This window comes from Triticum urartu, chromosome 7 (genome assembly GCF_003073215.2).
Source record: "Triticum urartu cultivar G1812 chromosome 7, Tu2.1, whole genome shotgun sequence".
NCBI classification, from domain to species: domain Eukaryota; kingdom Viridiplantae; phylum Streptophyta; class Magnoliopsida; order Poales; family Poaceae; genus Triticum; species Triticum urartu.
The window spans coordinates 711,462,017-711,484,539 of record NC_053028.1 but is presented as its reverse complement, the minus strand read 5'-3'; the positions used below and the strand labels follow the sequence as shown (position 1 = coordinate 711,484,539).

General features: G+C 44.5%; 2 non-coding genes and 2 pseudogenes across 2 annotated transcripts; 2 read left to right on the top strand and 2 right to left on the bottom strand.

Moving 5' to 3' along the window:
• Positions 1-528: 528 nt before the first annotated feature.
• Positions 529-3,643, top strand: LOC125521854 (annotated as a pseudogene).
• A 5,356-nt stretch (positions 3,644-8,999) lies between these two features.
• On the bottom strand, positions 9,000-9,071 carry TRNAP-AGG. The gene has a single exon. It is a non-coding gene; the product is annotated as a tRNA-Pro (tRNA).
• Positions 9,072-11,146: 2,075 nt separating this feature from the next.
• On the top strand, positions 11,147-12,540 carry LOC125519586 (annotated as a pseudogene).
• A 2,531-nt stretch (positions 12,541-15,071) lies between these two features.
• Positions 15,072-15,143, bottom strand: TRNAP-AGG. The gene has a single exon. It is a non-coding gene; the product is annotated as a tRNA-Pro (tRNA).
• Between the last annotated feature and the right edge of the window lie 7,380 nt (positions 15,144-22,523).

Genomic DNA, 22,523 nt, shown 5'->3' with positions numbered 1-22,523 from the left:
ACAAGCCCCCGAGTCCTCCTAAGTCCGCTCAATGGATCTTTGATCATGATGGCACCAAGTCTGCTTCTCCGTGTACCCGGGGACCCCGTCTCCATTCCCGCCGACAGAAAGATTCCAACAAGTGATGTATATATGGATGTTGTCCAGATGAATTTTTCCTTTTTATCCAACCCACAGATGAAAATTAATAGACATATTTATGGAGCTTTAAGCTATAATTTGTTTTCTAAACGTTTTTGAAGGTTAAAGCGACAATTCTCCAATCGATGGAGATGAATGGCTTCGTAGAGCTCAGTGCCCCACTCACTGGTGACTGGTCGCCCTAATTTTCTAAACGTTTTCAAAGGTTAAAGTGACAATTTTCCAATCCATGAAATGACAGGCATATTTGTAGGTAGATGTATATAGGATTAGGGGAGTAATATTTTTTCCAAACGTTTTTTGAAGCTTGAAGCGACAGTTTTGAATCCATGGAGCTAAATAAAATGGCTTGGTAGAGCTCACTATCCCACTCACTCGTCACTCCCGCTGCCCCGAACCCCAACCCTAACCCTCGATCCCCTTCTTCCAGCCCCGCCGCCATGGCCGCGCCGCCGCTGCCGACCATTCCCGACGAGTTCCTGGAGGAGATCTTCATCCGCCTGCCCACCCCAGACGCGCTCGCCCGCGCCTCCGCCGCCTGCACCTCCTTCCGCCGGGTCATCAAAGGCCGCGCCTTTCGCCGCCGCTTCCGCACGCTGCATCGCCCTCCCTTCCTCGGCTTCATGGACGCGGGCGGATTCCACCCCGCCCAGGCGCCGCACCCCTCCGCCCCGCTCGCCGGCGCCCTCGCCCCCTCCTCCGCCGATTTCTCCTTCGTCCCGGCCGTCGTTTCTTCTTCGTCCTACTACGTCCCTCCGGGCGCCCAAGAAGACGACGGGGAAGGCCCCCGCTGGCGCCCCCGCGATGTCCGCGACGGCCGCGTCCTCCTCGATTGGAGATCCTTCTACCCCCGTTCCGTCCACATGTGGAGCTACCGCGAAGACTGTGCCCGCCGTCAGGTAAGCATCCTCATGGACTCCAGTGAGCTCGGTGACGAAGAACGCTGTGCCCGCCCGACGTGGACCAAACGGGAGCGGTGCAACGCTGCCGACTTCCACCTCGCCGTCTGTGACCCGTTGTCCAGCAGATACGTCTTGCTTCCAACCATACCCGAGGACCTCGCCGCCCAACCGCAGGATCGCCTCCATGGATTCGAGCCCGTGCTTGCTCCCAACACCAGGGACGACGGCGAGGAAGAGCCCTTCAAGGTGATATGCATAGCAAGATACATGACGAAGCTTGTCCTCTTTGTGCTCCCGGCCACAACTATGCGATGGTCTATGCTCGAGCCTCCCATTTCACCTTCGTTGGAACGCATGTCCTGTTTTGACTGCGCGTGTGGCTGCTTCTACTGGACAGAGCCTTATGGCTATAGTGACCATTTGATGGTGCTGGACACGCGCACTTTGAGGTTTTCCACTGTCGACCTTCTCACCGGCTGCCATCTGGAGCTCAGCGATCTGCCTGACGAGTGCTTTGCCCATCGTCACGCAAATGCCGTTGTGATGGGCCGAGAAGGAGTCCTTGAGATGTTTTCCCTTGTCGGTCAACATGGATCCTTTGCATAGTTTTAAATAGCGCGCTAAGCATCTTAGCGGCGGACCTCTTCCAAATGCTATAGCGTGCTATAGCGGAGCTATAGCGCGCTATTTAAAATGTTTGTTCATTTGTTTGGATCAAAGTCTCTTAGCGCAAGACCTTTTGTAAACGCTATAGCGTGCTATAGCGGAGCTATAGCGGGCTATTTAAAACAGTGATCCTTTGCCCTCTACCATACCTCTCTGAAGAATAGTTCACAGCAGTGGAAGCTAGAGAAGATCATACAGCTTCCTGGGCAGTATCATTCCATTTGCACAATGCGTGCAGCCGAGGGATTCTTGTTCTTCCGAGGCGCTCCAGAAGGTATTCATGTTGGGAATGTGGATTGCTACTCAATGGAGGTCAAGACTTATGAAATTACCAAAGTCTGCACAAAGATGGAGAATACCTTCAATCCCACACGTGCCCTCCCATACTTTAGCTTCCCACTGCTGTTATCAGAACCAACTATCTGATCAACTGGTAAGCCTAAATATTGCCATTGGGTTCATGCATTGCTTGTTCTGCTCACATGATTATGTTGAAAATTAGTTATTGTTCTATTGGGCCTGGCTACCTTGTGAAACTAGCTAGGAGAGGTACCTAATTGATGGTTTTAAGCTGATGTCTTAGTACTCTTTATTTACCTTGTTCTGTTTTCCAGAGCAGAGTTAACATGTTATGGTCTTCACTGCAATAAGATGGCTATAGGATTCTTGGGAAGCACGAATAAGCTTTTGCTCCTTTGTTCTTAAGCTATATTTTACTCTGTAATTTTGCAAATAGGAAAGATTCCCATGGTTATATAGAAAGTTAATTATTGTTCTATTGGGCTTGACTACCTTGTTTTTTTACGGAGGCTTGACTACCTTGTCAAACTAGCTAGGACAAGTAGTCAATTCATGGTTTTTTTATTGTCTATCTGCATGCATGTTTAACTCCCATGTATGTGATTGAGAATGCTAGCTGAGAAGAAAAATTACAGACTAGCTTCGACAGCTGGTTTTTATTGCTCCATATCTTTGGAGAGAAGATGGCTTTCGCACTTGCATCTTTATGTAGGAGTACATCGTTAGTCATACTTAGCACTTACTCCCTCCGTTCCGAATTACTTGTCTTAGATTTGTTTAGATACGGATGTATATAGCACTAAAATGAGTCTAGATACATTCGTATCTAGACAAATCCAAGACAAGTAATTTAGAACGGAGGGAGTACTACACATTGTTCATTCAGTTGAATGAAGATATTCAAAACAAGAATGTTGCATAACCTGTAAGTTGATGTTTGAAGGCTCTGAACCTTATTTGCCATGTTCTGTTTCCAAGAACAGATAGGGTTCACCTTGTTATGGTCTGCCAATTTTTGTGTATATTGCTTCCAAACTGCAAAATGAGCAGCGGGTGCACCTTTCTTCTTAAGCTATGTTGTACTCTGTGGTTTAGCACATGCGCCCTTCCTAAGAAATTGGGATAGGGAAATTTCCCATTGCATCAACTGCAGTTGCTTCAGTTTTCTAACTAAATGCATTTATGCAGATCTGAGCTTGCTTGCTAGTCGTTTTGGTCTTGCTTGGGCGATCTATACCTGGGGTTGGATGGCGGATGTTCAAGATTGTGCTGATGTGGTTTGATATGTCTGCATTAGTATGATTGTAAGCAGGATATGCTGTCAGCAAGTTGAGTTTGACCAACAGTGAGGTCTAAGACTCCGGTTTATATTATGTACTGATGTTTGTGCTGGAAGACTTCGGTTTATGTCCCCCCTTTTAATCCATCTCCTTAGTCTAGAACTCTAGATGAACACTGAATGTAAGCAGGATATGCTGTCAGCAAGTTGATGCTTTTATCTGCATGAGTGAATGAATTTGTTAATTTCTCTGATTAGGATGCTTCTGGTGAGTTCATCTGTAACCCTGCAATTTCTGGATGTTTTGCGCAAATGATGGCTGGCTGTAATAGAGATGGATATCATACAAGCATCAATTTTCCGAGCTCCAGGTTTCTCACAAAGTTGTTGTCAAATTTGAGTTGAGAGCATCAGGTCCTCTATGAATATTCTTGGAAATTCTAGAAACCTTCCTTTCCATGTTCAAAAGGCTGAAAACAGGAGCCATAAAAAGGCGCCTGATACACCCATGAATTTACCAGCTATTCTACCTTGACCACCATTACAATACGCCCACAAATTTGCCAGCTATTCTAATTTTTTCCAGACTTTTGTAGCAACTTATACAAACTTATCTACTAGCACCTAGCTCACCAGATGTGGTTCCTGGTTCCTATTGTGTGCCATCATTGGTCCGCAAAAATATTCATACTGACCCACAAAGTCCAAAGTATAATGTGCACAGAGTATTCACAGCTTTCAGCCTTAAATAGATCATAGAGGATTCACAAAGCTTAAATAGATCATAGAGCATTCACAGCTGCTGTGTTCAATGAAGTTATTTTTTCCACAACTATTATCCACACCACATGGAGGAGGAAAGACTATTCTTCCCTCGATGTGGCTCCCAAGTTTGAAACTTCAATCTAGTACTCTGATTCCCCTCCTAGGATGGGATGCAGGACACACACTGGTTTTTTTTTTTTTTGCCCAGACACAAATTTTCCAACAAAAGGTATGTTGCAAAGATTTGTTATCCACCTTGTATATACTACTCCCTCCGTCCCATAATGTGAGACGTTTTCCCTCTGTCCCATAATGTGAGACGTTTTCCCTCTGTCCCATAATGTGAGACGTTTTCATAATGTAAACGTTTTACATTATGGGACGGAGGGAGTAGCTAATTGTCTATGGCATGCAACGGCGACATACATATTCTAGTGGTTCAACATCGACCGTGTCCGACATATACCTCACACCCATCTTATTCTAGATTTTGGTAAGATTTTCTTTGATTTGAGCGTGGATAAGGGAAGGCAAAGAAATTTGGATTTATTAGTTTTTGGTAACATTTGATTTGATTTGTGCAATAATCCTAGATGCACAGAGCAACATACATTTTGATTTTATTTGGTCTGCTTGCTGCCACCATCATCACCTCCATCTTGATAATTCTTCGTCCCTCTTGGAGGCATGGGTTCTGCAGCTAAGTTAGTATTTGTATGTGGATAGATGTAGTATAAGTTGGGAACTTATGACTAGTACATGAAAATTTCCAGGGGTATTGTTGTGAGGTGGATGTGGAGTACCAAAATGAGTTGGTCAATTTCTGAGCACATACGGATGTCCTGTATTTGCGAGTTCGGCGCAATTTTTGCTTATCTACTCCTAATCTGGTACCCAAGCAAGTAACTTTTCCCAAGTGTGGTTTCTGAATCTCTGAATCTAAACTGTCCTGTAATCCCTTCCTTCCAGTTTCGGTTGCTTTTCATCAAAATACTGACAAATTATGTTTGAGGCTTGGCAATGGTATTGTTGATGGCCTGATAGGCATCGGGGAAGGTACCTTTACAAGCTTATTTGATGGTATCGATCTATTGTAAGTCTGTCAGTGACATATTCATGGTATGGGAATTGCTGTGAAGTGGACGAGCATGCTATTTTGTGGAGTAACAAAACGAGTTAGTGCTGTCCATTCACTCGAGCTCAATGCATTTATGTTTACCTATTCGAAAATCTTGTACGGTAGCGAGTAACTTTTCCCAAGTTTATAGAGAACTAGATCATACCCCGTGCGTTGCTGCGGGATTAGATGAATGAAATGGAAATATGACTTCAATGTTGATCAAATTTTTTTTTTGAAAAGGAGGACGACCCCCGGTCTCTGCATCTGGGCGATGCATACGGCCATTTTATTAATTATTGACACAAGACCGTACAGAGTCATACAACAATAAGTCTAAAGCCACCAAAACAAGCAACAACTGTCGCTATCCCTATCCAGTTGATGTAGGGGCGCTGAAAGTCTGGGCCTAATACCAAACAGACCACGCAGCCAAACCTAAACATCTAAAGACTTGAGGTCCCACCCAAGACGCCTGCCTGGTATGGGCACCCACCAGTCCGGCGTGCTTCTCAACCAGGACCCCTGCCGGGTATGAGGCTGCCGCAGCCGCCTGCCACCAATCCATCTTCAGAGCTGTACTGCTGCACCGACCTTGCCAAGCCTATCTGCCATCGACGCCATCATGACGCCAGACAGCTTCCACCTCCTGCACGAGTCCATCTCCGCGCATCAGACGCCGAGTCTCCACAGCGCCACGCCGCTGAGATCCGCCACCATCAATGTGTAAGATGAGGCACCGCTCCACCAAAGTCGCCGTCCTCTAGTCCCTCGAGCCCGTGTGCATCTCCAAGAATGACGCCCCCAGGGGGGAAACGACATCAGAGAGCCGCCGTCATCCGATCTACTGATCTAGGGTTTCCCCCGGAGGTAGCAGAGAGTGGCCTTGAACTTCTCCACGACGATGCCTTTAGGAAGGGAACGACGCAGACAGCGTCGCCATCGCCGGCCTTGGCAATAGCCAATAGCAGGTTTTCACCCGGATCTGGTCGAAGACCTCCATCCCTCGTGCACGGGTCGCCGCCATCCTTGCCGGGATCTGGATGATCCCGCTGCTAGATCTCAGCAAGGAGAAGCCCCCCACCGAGACCCGCCGGCCGAGGAGGGGAAGCCGTGACCGCGCCCGCAGGATCAGATCCGCGATGGATCCATGCCCGCTCCGCCGCCCCGGAATCAGCCCCGCGCGCAGCCGCCACCGCCTGCCGAGGCTCGCCGCCGCGTGCCCCGCGCCCCGCCACCGCTCGCCGAGGCCTGCCACCTCGCGCCAAACCGCGAGCGCCGCAGGACACCGCCGCCTACCGCCTAGATCCGCTGCCCGCGGAGGAAGGGGAGTCGGGAGAGGGAGTCCCCCCGCCGCCGCCGTCTGCCACGCGGGTTTCACCCGGCGGCGTCACCCGGCGGCGGCGCGAGGAGGGGAGAAGGAGAGGACGGCGGCGGCTCTAGGGTTGGAGAGCCCCCGAGTCGCCCAGGGCGGGGGCGACGCAAGGGACGCGAGTACCAAGTAGCATGATTAAATGCATTTAAGTTTGTGGTGTTGATGATGTTAGATATCCAATGGGATATTCATATTTACATTGACAATGTTGAACAAATAGACATGTGCACACACATAAAGAGATTTATCACTGATGTGTAGGGATTCCGTTCTTCAGTATTTAGGTTGGCTTGCAAGAGCACTGAAATAATTATCCTCTACGTACTCATAGGTTACAGCAGGTTGTTTAAGGCTCTTATATTTTTTTTTCATATGCACTGTAGTTTATATCAATAACTGAACCAAGATATGTTGTACTCAGGTTTCTGCTGAAACTTCAATCACAACTTATAATTAATTAAATACTGAAGTGATCTAGGAAATGAACTGAATGGTGTTTATTTACCAAATTATTTATCAAAAAAAAGTACTACACCTCAGATCGATGACACAGAAAAAATATCAAAAGCTCCAACATTTCCAACAGCTAGAAAATCAAGAGCGAACTATGCCACAGAAGCAAATATGGTAGCGGTGACGAACAGGGAGCTGCTGAATCCTTCTTTTAGGCCGATGGTGACAGCCTATATATATATATATATACCTAAATTGCCATCTTATCACTTTGAATTGTAGCATGCTTAATTTGGACATCTACCACACAATCGAGAAAGTTCAAGGGGCTGATAAAAATATCCTTTGATGGAAAGTATATGTCTCACATTGAACTGCTTTCTTCAGAACTACATATCAAACTCTTATGGCCATTGTGTTAAAAAATAAATCTTATGGTCATTATATGTTTACCCCATAAGGTACCATGTTCCTGGTTCGTCTGAATTTGACAGACTGGTGTAAGCACATTATTCCCCGCTTTTCACACCTACAGAAAACTACAAATATGATGTCAATGTTGGCCCATAATGCACCTTGAGGTAATGAGATGGCTTGTGCCGGGGATTTGGTGTTCTTCTCCCCTTTACAATTGAGGGGGGAAAAGGGAATTGGTGTTGGAGCTAGCTATCCTGAGAGACTACTTTAGTAATCTAAACACTCTTATATTTCTTTACAGAGGGAGTATAAAATATGCAAGTAGCTGTCAAGACATGCTATACCACAAAAATCTATTGCAAATTTTCCTTCTTCCAGGCGTGTTGTTGTACTATATGAAATCCTCATGTTCGCTTAAATGTCGATGTGTTGCAGACCATTGTTTTCGCCGTTGATCAGTAGCATTGAAATACAGTCCCCCAAATGATTAATGAGTAACTTGTCCAAGTCAACAAATAAGTCACTATGCAATGGTTCATCTAAACTGTCCTATCCTAAATCCCTTCCTTCTTGTATCGATTGCTTTTCGTTGGAATATTCATTGGCTACTGACTAACTAAATATGTTTATTGCAATATCAATGAATTACAAATACAAAAAATCATTTAAGTGAAAAAGAATACTATGCAATAATCTACTAAAAATGGATATTCTCAAATAATACTAAGAAAATAGTATTGATTTCTATTTATTTTAATATGTGCGCCTTTGTTTAGAGGATTCTATGTCTAATTATTCAAAAGTCCTTGGTGCAGTTGCGAAATCCACACAATTCCCTCTTCACGTATGGTTACCCGATGCTATGGAAGGACCCACTCCTATTTCGGCTCTTATACACGCAACAATTATGGTTGCTGCGGGAATTTTTCTTCTAGCTCGACTTCTTCCTCTTTTCATATCTTTACCTTTGATAATGAGTTTTGTGCCCAGGCAACGGCATCTGTGGTGGGCATGGTGAAGGCGAAGCATTGGACGATATATAAGATGGTTTATTCGTTGCTGGTTGCTATGCCCCGGTGACTGAAAAGACCATTGGAATAAGATTATTTTCTCCTGAAGAACCTTGATGCTATCCGTGGATATATAGTTATGCTGGTTCACTACTTCAGATTGCCAAGCTGCACTAGTTTTCCTTGATGATTGTTATTTATTTATTTATTTATTTTCTTCTCATTCATGTAAGTATTACTAGCTCTTCCTGTGATTGGTACACAGTAACTGTATACACATGATCTTCTCATTCTTTTTCTTTGCTACACATGTTCGATTCACACAGATTGGAAGAGAATAGTATATATTCCCTTCGTTCTATATTACTTGTCGCTGATTTAGTACAAAATCAGTGACGAGTAATATGGAACGGAGGGAGTATTTCTAAACGCAATGCTACTTCACACAGATTGATTTTCATGACATTAGATTCGCTACCTGCATGCAAGAAATCCGCTGTACATGTACAACAATGGTAAAAAAAATCTACTATATGTAAAGACGGTAAAAAAGAATAAAGAGAAATAAAAAATGGGGGCATTCCGAGAATTGAACTCGGGACCTCTCGCACCCTAAGCGAGAATCATACCACTAGACCAAATGCCCTTAGATGTTTAATTTTCCTAACGATCCCTCTTGATCCTACTCTAATTTTGTTTTCCCTTTTTGGATGGATCGGCTCGCTCGTCACGCAGGAGCTTAAACAAGTGGAGTAACAACTAGCGGCTGTTGTTGATTAATCAAGTAGCGATCTGAATCTGAGATTAAGCCACACCCACATCGATCCATCTCTGCCGTCAAGCAGCAGCTAGCTAGCTGCATGAGTCGATCCATCAGCATTGCTTGATTGATCTGGCATCCATGGACGACCGATCCTGATTTTGAGCCAGACTGTGCAGCGCACGTCCCGGCCGTCGTCCAATCATCAACCCATCTGTATGTTATCTGCACACCTGAACTGAACTTCATCTTGCTGCTTCTGAAGCTGAGTTGAGCTGAAGCTAAATTGTATGCGCAGAAGAAGAGATCAACGAGAGCTACACGGTTTCACGTACGATGAGCAGCAGGGCTAGGGACGAGGGGCTGCACGCACGATGAGCAGCATGGCTTAGCTTGTCTTTGTCAGTTTGTTATACTGCCTCAACTCTGAAATTTTTCAATAAGGGCCTCAACTCTGAAATGAACCGATGCTTCAAAATTTTGATCAAAGGAAGCCATGGAGATAGGGAGCTCTGATGGAGGCTTAAAGGATGGGATGTGTTGCAGGAAGACTGAAAACTATAGGGTGTGGTGCTCGGTGGCGGCTGCGAGGGTTTGTAATGGAGACCGACAGTGCACGACGATGGATATAACAACCCAAGTACACAACAACACTGGCAGCCAGGAAACACGAAGGGTCGGATTTATTAGATGAATTTAAACGAGTCAAATAAAGCAGCCATTCAGTGACAAATATTGGTCATTTTTTGTCTCTAGGACACAATATCACAGGCGGGTCATTTTTAGACTGCTCTGTAATGAGAATTCTGCCAAGCCACAAATTTTGTATCATTGATGCGCCTGAGTCGGACGGTCAGTGATAATGCTCATCACTAACGCGTGGTCAGTGGCCCATCAATGATGAGTGGTCAGAGCTTTCGAATCTATAGTAGTGAGAAGTTGTGTCGGCTTGGTATCTTGAAAGTGCTCATATGCGTAGAATGTGTGTGTGTGTGTTTTCAAAGGGGTGAGTGTATGTGTGTGTTGTTGGATATCTCACACTTTTACCATCAAAGTAGACCTTTTGTATTTGTTTTCTATGTTCTTTTGTAGCGCACAAAGCATGACAACTTATCTTGTTTTGTTTATCTCATCTTAGTCAATCACAACTGATCAAACATGGAAACTTTTTGATAGATGAAATGGATTCTTTCTTTTTCATGTACTTTTTGGCCTTGTTTTTTTGTTATCCGGTTGGTGAAAGACTTTCAAAATCATAGTAATATGAGAGTTAGTGCAATAGGACAACAACGCAACATTCACGGGCTCAACACGGGGCTTTCACATTGTCACTCTGAGTTGGCAAGGGTTGATTGGATTAAGGGGGGAGATTGGGCCCCACCCACCTGAAAATCAGGGGGCGGGTTTAATTAAATGAAAGCAGCCCGTAAAAGCATGTAAACAGCCGTGTGTTTAGCAGTTTTGGGATTTGAGCCTGTTCCTTCCAGCGATGTGGTTTTTGTTCAAGTATTTCTTTACTAGTTTGGTACAAAATTAGTGTATTTATGGGCCTCACCGATAGGAGCAAGGCTTGTGTCCGGCCCATTCATTTGGATGGCTTGATGGGCTTTGAAGGATGGCATTGCGAAGCGTGAAGCTTAACATCATGGGGAAATCATCAGCACGGTATGACATGTCTCGCTCCCGTGATATCGGGAGCGATATCGGAGGAACGTCATGCGCTATCGCGCCCAATTTGGTAGGTTTAAATGGACGCCAAATTTATAGATGGGCACAATTAAAGTCGGGTCAAAGATTTGCTAGATATTCGATCGCGTTCACAAGTACTAAATAAGGCAATCTTCTTCGTACCTGCCACAGTAAACTCTTACCAAATCACGGTAACCCCTCCACTATAAATCCACCCCTCCTCCCTCACCGAAACCAGCAACTTTCTTTTCCTTCGCTGGTTTTATCCTCTTGCTAGCAATGCCTCGCAAAGTGACCCTCCAGTACATCCCCCATGACTCGACCCGGCGTGATAGATTCAAGAAGCGCCTCAAGGGCCTGATGAAGAAGGCGGATGAACTAGCCATCCTGTGCGATGCCAAGACCTGCGTACTGGTGTACGAAGAGGGCAAGGCGGCGCCAGAGGTGTTCCCTTCCCACGCCGAGGCAATGGATATCCTGAATCAATTCAAAAGCCTGCCAGAGCTCGAGCCGTGCAAGGAGGCGATGAACCAGGAGAGCTTCATCACCAAGCGCATTGAGAAGCTCCAGGACCAGGTCGACAAGACGCGCCACGAGTGCGAGGACAGCGAGATCAGGTACCTCCTTTACAAAATCATGCATGGTGACCCCTCGGTCCTCGTTGGCCTCAACATCGAGCAACTCACCAAAGTTGGCTACAAAGTGGGCGTGCTTCTCAAGAGCATCACCGAACGCATGGCAAAAATCCATTCCCAGGCGCCACCGCCAGCTTCATGTGTCACCACCCGCAACATAGACATGGGGTCTCCCGGTGTTGTATCCGGCACCACCTCAGTAGCAGGAGTGCTGACTTGACATGGTGAGCTTCGGAGGGTGCCTTGACACCCTGGTCTAGAGTGGCTACCCCGGCACCAGCTTCTCTTGCAGCGATATGATGATGAAGATGCAGTTCTTTGATATGGGGTTCGGTTCGATTCGTTTCGCTCCCATGTACCAGGAGGCCAGCTACATGCGCCGATCTCATCTTTTTTTATTTGGCTTTGGTGGTTAGTATGAGACATCCAGTTAATTTCTTGAAATTGTTTTATCCGTCTATGTGCGTCGTTGTAATCATCGTGTTCTTTGAGCCAAATCATATTTAATTCCGATGTAATCATTGAAATTGTTATTCAGTTGATCTCTTCCCTAGGTTGTTTGTTTGATCTCTATTGTTTAGTTGGTCGTAAATCTTGAGTTGCACCTATTTTTTGTGTCAGCGCCATGTTTTCTTAGGCATAGTTGCACCAGCTACGTTGGGGCCTTTAGTTTCATGCTATTTTTGGTGTATGCTTTTTTGTGATAGGAACAAGTCGAAGATTTGTTCTCCTAGAGCAAGCTAAATGTGATGGATGACTAATTTTTGCCTGGATAGATATTTGTGAATTAATTATCTTTTGTGACTTAATTACATGGTGACAGCTCGCCAAACGCAAACATCAGAAATAGCGATGATCCACATTGTGCTCTTGTTAGTTGTAGTCTTGTTCTCTATTCTTCAGACCATCCTCTGTTGTTCTCTCCTTAGTTGGAGTCATGTTCTCTGTTATTCAGACCAACCTTCATTCTAGAGTCGCACAGGAGGACAACATTTGCTGGTCAAGACGATATCATGGCTGATCCAAGGTGACAAGGAGACATGCACTAATAGAAAAAGGGCCTTTAGTCCCGGTTCAATCCAGAACCGGGACTAAAGGGCGTGGCCACGTGGAGCTCCACATTTAGTCCCGGTTGGTAACACCAACCGGGACTAAAGGAAATTTTATGATTTTCTTTTGAAATTTTTTTTGAATTTTTTTTTTCAAATTTCTGAATTATTTTAACCTCTAGTCTGTAATCACCACCCCTCATCACTTCTCAATTTATCCTCTAATCACCCCTCATCATTCCAAATCATCTAACTTCCCGAACGGTCACCCATCCTCCCACTCCCCCAGCCTGAGCACGCTTAACTTCCGGGTTCTATTCTCCCTCGTTCCAAGTCTGCACTTGTTGTTTTCCTAACAATACTAAGATGTCAATCCTATTAACCTTCAGGAATTTTGCTTCAGCATGAAGTGACACATTTCATAGTTTTATTTTGAAACTATTGTTTTAAAAAACAATAATTATTTAGTAACACTAATATTTCTTGAATAATTAGTTTGACCATTGTTTGACCACAGTTTGACCACATTTGACCAAAATTGAAATAACTGAAATAATTATTTAGTAACACTAGTATTCTAGAATAATTAGTTTGACCATTGTTTGACCACAGTTTGCCCACTGTTTGAATTTTTTTCGATTTTTTCACTCTAGATCTTAAAAGCCCCGTAACTTTTTTCTATTAGATTTTTGAGGATTTGGAAAATGTTTAACGGGGTTCCCCCTGTAAAATTTGGATGTAACTTTTCGAGTAGATGATTTTTCATATAAAAAACTTTTTCATCCGAGTTAGTATCCAAAAGTTATGCCCATTTTTACAAATTTCAGAGAGATTTTGCAAATAAAGTCAAAATTCACATTTGCAAATTTTCCCAACAACTAGACCACATATCACATGGGAAACTTATTTTCTTTTATTTTTTTGACATTTCCATCATTTTCTTTTATTTTTTTTAAAACTGAAAAGGCGATCCACGGGGAAGGCGATCCACCGGGGGGGGGGGGGGGTTATAGTTTGAAAATGGGACCTTTAGTACCGGTTCGTGGCACGAACCGGGACTAAAGGTCTCATCCCCATTAGTCCCGGTTCGTGCCTCAAACCGGGACTAAAGGTCTAATCTTTAGTTCCGGTTTGTGGCACGAACCGGGACCAATGGTTGTGGGCCAGGAGCGAGGCCCATTGGTCCCGGTTCATCCCACCAACCGGGACCAAAAGGTCTAGATGAACCGGGACCAATGGCCCACGTGGCCCGGCCGGCCCCCTGGGCTCACGAACCGGGACCAATACCCCCATTGGTCCCGATTCTGGACTGAACCGGGACTAATGGGGTTACCCAGCCTGGACCAAAGCCCCCTTTTCTACTAGTGATGGTGGCCTCTCACTCGCCTTCATGCAATCATGCTGGTGGTAGCCGAAATCTTGACTCGTTGTCGGCGCCATCCTGTGGCTTCCCTGAGGCTCTCATAGCACCTATGGCTAGGAGTTTCTCTGCACCTCTCCTTCCCATCAGTCCTCATCGTCTCACTTACCTGACCTCCTTGAGCATGTTAGTATGAGATTATGAGCTATTCCCATGATGTGTTGTGGTGTGAACAAGGTTATTTTCTCTCTCAAGATTTTCGAAATAGACCGATTACCGTATTTCCACTACTTCCCGAGAAAAATTGTTACCTGCTAATTTGACTGAAATTGAACATGAAAAAGGGTCAAATAACATCCATATGTTACTTCTAACTTGTAGCATCCCATTGTGCAGGGGTGGACCCAGAGAGGAAATGATCAGGTGTCCTAGCATATAATCACCCATAAATTCCATTTGAAGATGGGGTGTCACACACTAAACTTTGCAAGGAACTTACAAAAAAAAAGTTTTGCACCCGGTGTCCTGTGCACCCGGGTAGTTAAACATGGGTACGCCCCTGCCATTGTGTGGTGTTATCAATCCTTCGTGTGTGTGTGTGTGTGTGTGTGTCATGGTGTTATTATCGAATCCCGTCCACCTCATGTTTTTGCGTGCTCTCCCTCTCTCTCGTATGGGTCCTTATGGTTTTAAAAAAGCAAAAAAGGAACTTACAAAGAAAAAGTTTTGCACCGGGTAGTTAAACATGGGTACGCCCCTCCCTTTGTGTGGTGTTATCAATCCTTCGAAGACTTTTCGGAAAGCAGCCCTTCCGTCCCTACCGACAGAAAAGAAGGGCACCCAAAAACAATCGGTGGTACATAGCAGTTCCATATTAAGGTGGAAAGCCGAGTTTGAACCAAGTAGAACGTCAAATGTGATAGACTCACTCAACCGGCACTATATAAGATTATTTGATGCTCTTTTTCCACCAGCCTCGTCTCTTTGTAGAGAAGGGTATATATATCTCCGAATGCAATGTTGTTTGACGGATATTAATTTTCATGGCATCTGATTGGCTTAGCTATACGAACAAATTCTACTACTATATACATGTACAAAAGGAAAAAAAATCTACCATATGTAAAAAAGGTTAAAAAAAGAGAAAATAAGAGGGGCATTCCGAGAATTGAACTCAGGACCTCTCGCACCCTAAGCGAGAATCATACCACTAGACCAAATGCCCTCTGATGCTAAATTTTCCGAAAGAAATTATTTAGACACGGGCGAGGGTCAATAATCTGGATCGAGTCAGCCCGCATCCACCAACAAGCGCTAACTCGATCGATGAACTGAGGTACACACATGGTCTCATCGATCCCATCAACTACGGCCGGTGCGAGATGCCGATCGATGGATCGATCCACCAATGGCAGATAGCATCCAGGACGAGGACGAGTTTGTTTTGGGATGCATGGATCAGCTCGCGCGTCACGCAGGAGCTTAAACAACTGGATAAGTTGTGATTAATCAAGTACAGTAGCGATTTGAATCTGGGACGGCGTACGTTCAGTTCATCTCTTCCCTAGGTTGTTTGTTTGATTTCTGCTATTTAGTTGGTTGTAAATCTTGAGTTGCACCTTTTTTTTCTTGTGTCAGCAGACTTGGCACCATGTTTTCTTGGGCATAGTTGCACCAGCTATGTGTTAGACAATTGTTCGATTGCTGATATAATTGAAAAAAGAACCTTAGTCGTGTGTTGGGAGATCAAAGGTTGGGGCCTTTAATTTCATGTTATTTTTGGTGTACGCTTTTTTGGGATAGAAACGAGTTGAAGATCCGTTCTCCTAGAGCCAGCTAAATGTGATGGATGGTTAATATTTGCCTACATAAATATTTGTAAATTAATCTCCTTTTGTGACTTACTTACATGGTGACAACTCACCACACGCAAATACCAGAAAATAGTGATGTTCTACATTGTGCTCTCCTTAGTTGTAGTCATGTTCTCTATTCTTTAGATCGCTCTTCTTTGTGCTCTCCTTCGTTGGAGTCATGTTCTCTGTTCTTCATACCATCCTTCATTCATCAGACGCACAAGAGGACAACATTTGCTCATCAAGATGACATCGTGGCCGATCCAAGGTGACAAACAGACATGGTGGCCTCACTCACCTTCATGCTGGTGATAGCCGAAATCTTGACTCGTTGTCGGCGCCATCTAGTGGCTTCCCCGAGGCTCTCGGAGCGCCTATGGCCAGGAGTTTCTCTCCACCTCTCCTTCCCATCAGTCCTCATCATCCCACTTGTTGGAAATATGCCCTAGAGGAAATAATAAAATGGTTATTATTATATTTCTTTGTTCATGATAATTGTCTATTGTTCATGCTATAATTGTGTTATCCGGAAATCGTAATACATGTGTACATAGACCACAACACGTCCCTAGTAAGCCTCTAGTTGACTAGCTCGTTGATCAAAAGATAGTCATGGTTTCCTGACTATGGACATTGGATGTCATTGATAACGGGATCACATCATTAGGAGAATGATGTGATGGACAAGACCCAATCCTAAGCATAGCTCAAAGATCGTGTAGTTCGTTTGCTATAGCTTTTCCGAATGTCAAGTATCATTTCCTTAGACCATGGGATTGTGCAACTCCCGGATACCGTAGGAGTGCTTTGGGTGTGCCAAACGTCACAACGTAACTGGGTGACTATAAAGGTACACTACAGGTATCTCCGAAAGTGTCTGTTGGGTTGGCCTGAATCGAGACTGGGATTTGTCACTCCGTATGATGGAGAGGTATCTCTGGGCTCACTCGGTAATGCATCATCATAATGAGCTCAATGTGACCAAGTGGTTGATCACGGGATCATGCATTACGGTACGAGTAAAGTGACTTGCCGGTAACGAGATTGAACGAGGTATTGGGATACCGAGTGAAGGAAATATGCCCTAGAGGCAATAATAAAGTTATTATTTATTTCCTTATATCATGATAAATGTTTATTATTCATGCTAGAATTGTATTAACCGGAAACATGATACATGTGTGAATACATAGACAAAACAAAGTGTCACTAGTATGCCTCTACTTGACTAGCCCATTGAATCAAAGATGGTTATGTTTCCTAACCATAGACAAAGAGTTGTCATTTGATTAACGGGATCACATCATTAGGAGAATGATGTGATTGACTTGACCCATTCCGTTAGCTTAGCACTTGATCGTTTAGTTTGTTGCTATTGCTTTCTTCATGACTTATACATGTTCCTGTGATTATGAGATTATGCAACTCCTGTTTACCGGAGGAACACTTTGTGTGCTACCAAACGTCACAACATAACTGGGTGATTATAAAGGTGCTCTACAGGTGTCTCCAAAGGTACATGTTGGGTTGGCGTATTTCGAGATTAGGATTTGTCACTCCGATTGTCGGAGAGGTATCTCTGGGCCCTCTCGGTAATGCACATCACATAAGCCTTGCAACATTCCAACCAATATGTTAGTTGTGAGATGATGTATTACGGAACGAGTAAAGAGACTTGCCGGTAACGAGATTGAACTAGGTATTGGATACCGACGATCGAATCTCGGGCAAGTAACATACCGATGACAAAGGGAACAACGCATGTTGTTATGCGGTCTGACCGATAAAGATCTTCGTAGAATATGTAGGAGCCAATATGGGCATCCAGGTCCCGCTATTGGTTATTGACCGGAGACGTGTCTCGGTCATGTCTACATTGTTCTCGAACCCGTAGGGTCCGCACGCTTAAGGTTACGATGATAGTTACATTATGAGTTTATGCATTTTGATGTACCGAAGGTTGTTCGGAGTCCCAGATGTGATCACGGACATGACGAGGAGTCTCGAAATGGTCGAGATGTAAAGATTGATATATTGGAAGCCTATGTTTGGACATCGGAAGTGTTCCGGGTGAAATCGGGATTTTACCGGAGTACCGGGAGGGTTACCGGAACCCCCCGGGAGCTAAATGGGCCATAGTGGGCCTTAGTGGAAAAGAGAAGGGGCTGCCCTAGATGGGCTGCGCGCCTCCCCCCTTCCCCTAGTCCTATTAGGACTAGGAGAGGTGGCCGGCCCCCTCCTCCTCTTTTCCCCCTCCTTGAATCCTATTCCAACTAGGATTGGGGGGGGGGGGGAATCCTACTCCTAGAGGGAGTAGGACTCTCCTGGCGCCTCCTCCTTGGCCGGCCAGCCTCCCCCCCTCTACTCCTTTATATACAGAGGCAGGGGACACCTCTAGACACACAAGTTGATCCACGTGATCTATTCCTTAGCCGTGTGCGGTGCCCCCTGCCACCATATTCCTCGATAATACTGTAGCGGAGTTTAGGCGAAGCCCTGCTGCTGTAGTTCATCAAGATCGTCACCACGCCGTCGTGCTGACGGAACTCTTCCCCGACACTTTGCTGGATCGGAGTCCGGGGATCGTCATCGAGCTGAAAGTGTGCTCGAACTCGGAGGTGTCGTAGTTTCGGTGCTTGATCGGTTGGATCGTGAAGACATACGACTACTTTCTCTACGTCGTGTCATCGCTTACGCAGCCAGTCTGCGTTGGGTACGTAGACAACACTCTCCCCCTCGTTGCTATGCATCACATGATCTTGCGTGTGCGTGGGAAATTTTTTGAAATTACTACGAAACCCAACAGTGGCATCCGAGCCTAGGTTATTTATGTTGATGTTATATGCACGAGTAGAACACAAGTGAGTTGTGGACGATACAAGTCATACTGCCTACCAGCATGTCATACTTTGGTTCGGCGGTATTGTTGGACGAGACAACCCGGACCAACCTTACGCGTACGCTTACGCGAGACCGGTTCCCTCGACGTGCTTTGCACAGAGATGGCTTGCGGGCGACTGTCTCTCCAACTTTAGTTGAACCAAGTATGGCTACGCCCGGTCCTTGCGAAGGTTAAAATGGAGTCTATTTGACAAACTATCGTTGTGGTTTTTTGATGCGTAGGTGAGATTGGTTCTTACTTAAGCCCGTAGCAGCCACGTAAAACATGCAACAACAAAGTAGAGGACGTCTAACTTGTTTTTGCAGGGCATGTTGTGATGTGATATGGTCAAGGCATGATGCTGAATTTTAATGTATGAGATGATCATGTTTTGTAACCGAGTTATCGGCAACTGGCAGGAGCCATATGGTTGTCGCTTTATTGTATGCAATGCAATCGCGATGTAATGCTTTACTTTATTACTAAACGGTAGTGATAGTCGTGGAAGCATAAGATTGGCGAGACGACAACGATGCTACGATGGAGATCAAGGTGTCGCGCCGGTGACGATGGTGATCATGACGGTGCTTCGGAGATGAAGATCACAGGCACAAGATGATGATGGCCATATCATATCACTTATATTGATTGCATGTGATGTTTATCTTTTTATGCATCTTATCTTGCTTTGATTGACGGTAGCATTATAAGATGATCTCTCACTAAATTATCAAGAAGTGTTCTCCCTGAGTATGCACCGTTGCCAAAGTTCGTCGTGCCCAGACACCACGTGATGATCGGGTGTGATAAGCTCTACGTCCATCTACAACGGGTGCAAGCCAGTTTTTGCACACGCAGAATACTCAGGTTAAACTTGACGAGCCTAGCATATGCAGATATGGCCTCGAAACACGGAGACCGAAAGGTCGAGCGTGAATCATATAGTAGATATGATCAACATAACGATGTTCACCGATGAAACTACTCCATCTCACGTGATGATCGGACATGGTTTAGTTGATTTGGATCACGTAATCACTTAGAAGATTAGAGGGATGTCTATCTAAGTGGGAGTTCTTAAATAATTTGATTAATTGAACTTAAATTTATCATGAACTTAGTACCTGATAGTATCTTGCTTGTTTATGTTTGATTGTAGATAGATGGCTCGTGCTGTTGTTCCGTTGAATTTTAATGCGTTCCTTGAGAAAACAAAGTTGAAAGATGATGGTAGCAATTACACGGACTGGGTCCGTAACTTGAGGATTATCCTCATTGCTGCACAGAAGAATTACGTCCTGGAAGCACCGCTGGGTGCCAGGCCTGCTGCTGGAGCAACACCAGATGTTATGAACGTCTGGCAGAGCAAAGCTGATGACTACTCGATAGTTCAGTGTGCCATGCTTTACGGCTTAGAATCGGGACTTCAACGACGTTTTGAACATCATGGAGCATATGAGATATTCCAGGAGTTGAAGTTAATATTTCAAGCAAATGCCCGGATTGAGAGATATGAAGTCTCCAATAAGTTCTATAGCTGCAAGATGGAGGAGAACAGTTCTGTCAGTGAGCATATACTCAAAATGTCTGGGTATAATAATCACTTGATTCAATTGGGAGTTAATCTTCCGGATGATTGCGTCATTGACAGAATTCTCCAATCACTGCCACCAAGCTACAAGAGCTTCGTGATGAACTATAATATGCAAGGGATGAACAAGACTATTCCCGAGCTCTTCGCAATGCTGAAAGCTGCGGAGGTAGAAATCAAGAAAGAGCATCAAGTGTTGATGGTTAACAAAACCACTAGTTTCAAGAAAAAGGGCAAAGGGAAGAAGAAGGGGAACTTCAAGAAGAACAGCAAGCAAGTTGCTGCTCAGGAGAAGAAACCCAAGTCTGGACCTAAGCCTGAAACTGAGAGCTTCTACTTCAAGCAGACTGGTCACTGGAAGCGGAACTGCCCCAAGTATTTGGCGGATAAGAAGGATGGCAAGGTGAACAAAGGTATATGTGATATACATGTTATTGATGTGTACCTTACTAGAGCTTGCAGTAGCACCTGGGTATTTGATACTGGTTCTGTTGCTAATATTTGCAACTCGAAACAGGGACTACGGAATAAGCGGGCACTGGCAAAGGACGAGGTGACGATGCGCGTGGGAAACGGTTCCAAAGTCGATGTGATCGCGGTCGGCACGCTACCTCTACATCTACCTTCGGGATTAATATTAGACCTAAATAATTGTTATTTGGTGCCAGCGTTGAGCATGAACATTATATCTGGATCTTGTTTAATGCGAGACGGTTATTCATTTAAATCAGAGAATAATGGTTGTTCTATTTATATGAGTAATATCTTTTATGGTCATGCACCCTTGAAGAGTGGTCTATTCTTATTGAATCTCGATAGTAGTAATACACATATTCATAATGTTGAAACCAAAAGATGCAGAGTTGATAATGAAAGTGCAACTTATTTGTGGCACTATCGTTTAGGTCATATCGGTATAAAGCGCATGAAGAAACTCCATACTGATGGACTTTTGGAACCACTTGATTATGAATCACTTGGTACTTGCAAACCGTGCCTCATGGGCAAGATGACTAAAACACCGTTCTCCGGTACTATGGAGAGAGCAACAGATTTGTTGGAAATCATACATACCGATGTATGTGGTCCGATGAATATTGAGGCTCGTGGCGGATATCGTTATTTTCTCACCTTCACAGATGATTTAAGCAGATATGGATATATTTACTTAATGAAACATAAGTCTGAAACATTTGAAAAGTTCAAAGAATTTCAGAGTGAAGTTGAAAATCATCGTAACAAGAAAATAAAGTTTCTACGATCTAATCGTGGAGGAGAATATTTGAGTTACGAGTTTGGTGTACATTTGAAAAACTGTGGAATAGTTTCGCAACTCACGCCACCCGGAACACCACAACGTAATGGTGTGTCTGAATGTCGTAATCGTGCTTTACTAGATATGGTGCGATCTATGATGTCTCTTACTGATTTACCGCTATCGTTTTGGGGTTATGCTCTAGAGACGGCTGCATTCATGTTAAATAGGGCACCATCAAAATCCGTTGAGACGACGCCTTATGAACTGTGGTTTGGCAAGAAACCAAAGTTGTCGTTTCTTAAAGTTTGGGGCTGCGATGCTTATGTGAAAAAGCTTCAACCTGATAAGCTCGAACCCAAATCGGAGAAATGTGTCTTCATAGGATATCCAAAGGAAACTATTGGATACACCTTCTATCATAGATCCGAAGGCAAGACTTTTGTTGCTAAATTCGGAAACTTTCTTGAGAAGGAGTTTCTCTCGAAAGAAGTGAGTGGGAGGAAAGTAGAACTTGACGAGGTAACTGTACCTACTCCCTTGTTGGAAAGTAGTACATCACAGAAAATTGTTTCTGTGACACCTACACCAATAAGTGAGGAAGTTAATGATAATGATCATGAAACTTCAGAACAAGATACTACTGAACCTCGTAGATCAACCAGAGTAAGATCCGCACCAGAGTGGTACGGTAATCCTGTTCTGGAAGTCATGCTACTAGATCATGATGAACCTACGAACTATGAAGAAGCGATGGTGAGCCCAGATTCCGCAAAGTGGCTTGAAGCCATGAAATCTGAGATGGGATCCATGTATGAGAACAAAGTATGGACTTTGGTTGACTTGCCCGATGATCGGCAAGCAATTGAGAATAAATGGATCTTTAAGAAGAAGACTGACGCTGATGGTAATGTTACTGTCTACAAAGCTCGACTTGTCGCGAAAGGTTTTCGGCAAGTTCAAGGGATTGACTACGATGAGACCTTCTCACCCGTAGCGATGCTTAAGTCCGTCCGAATCAT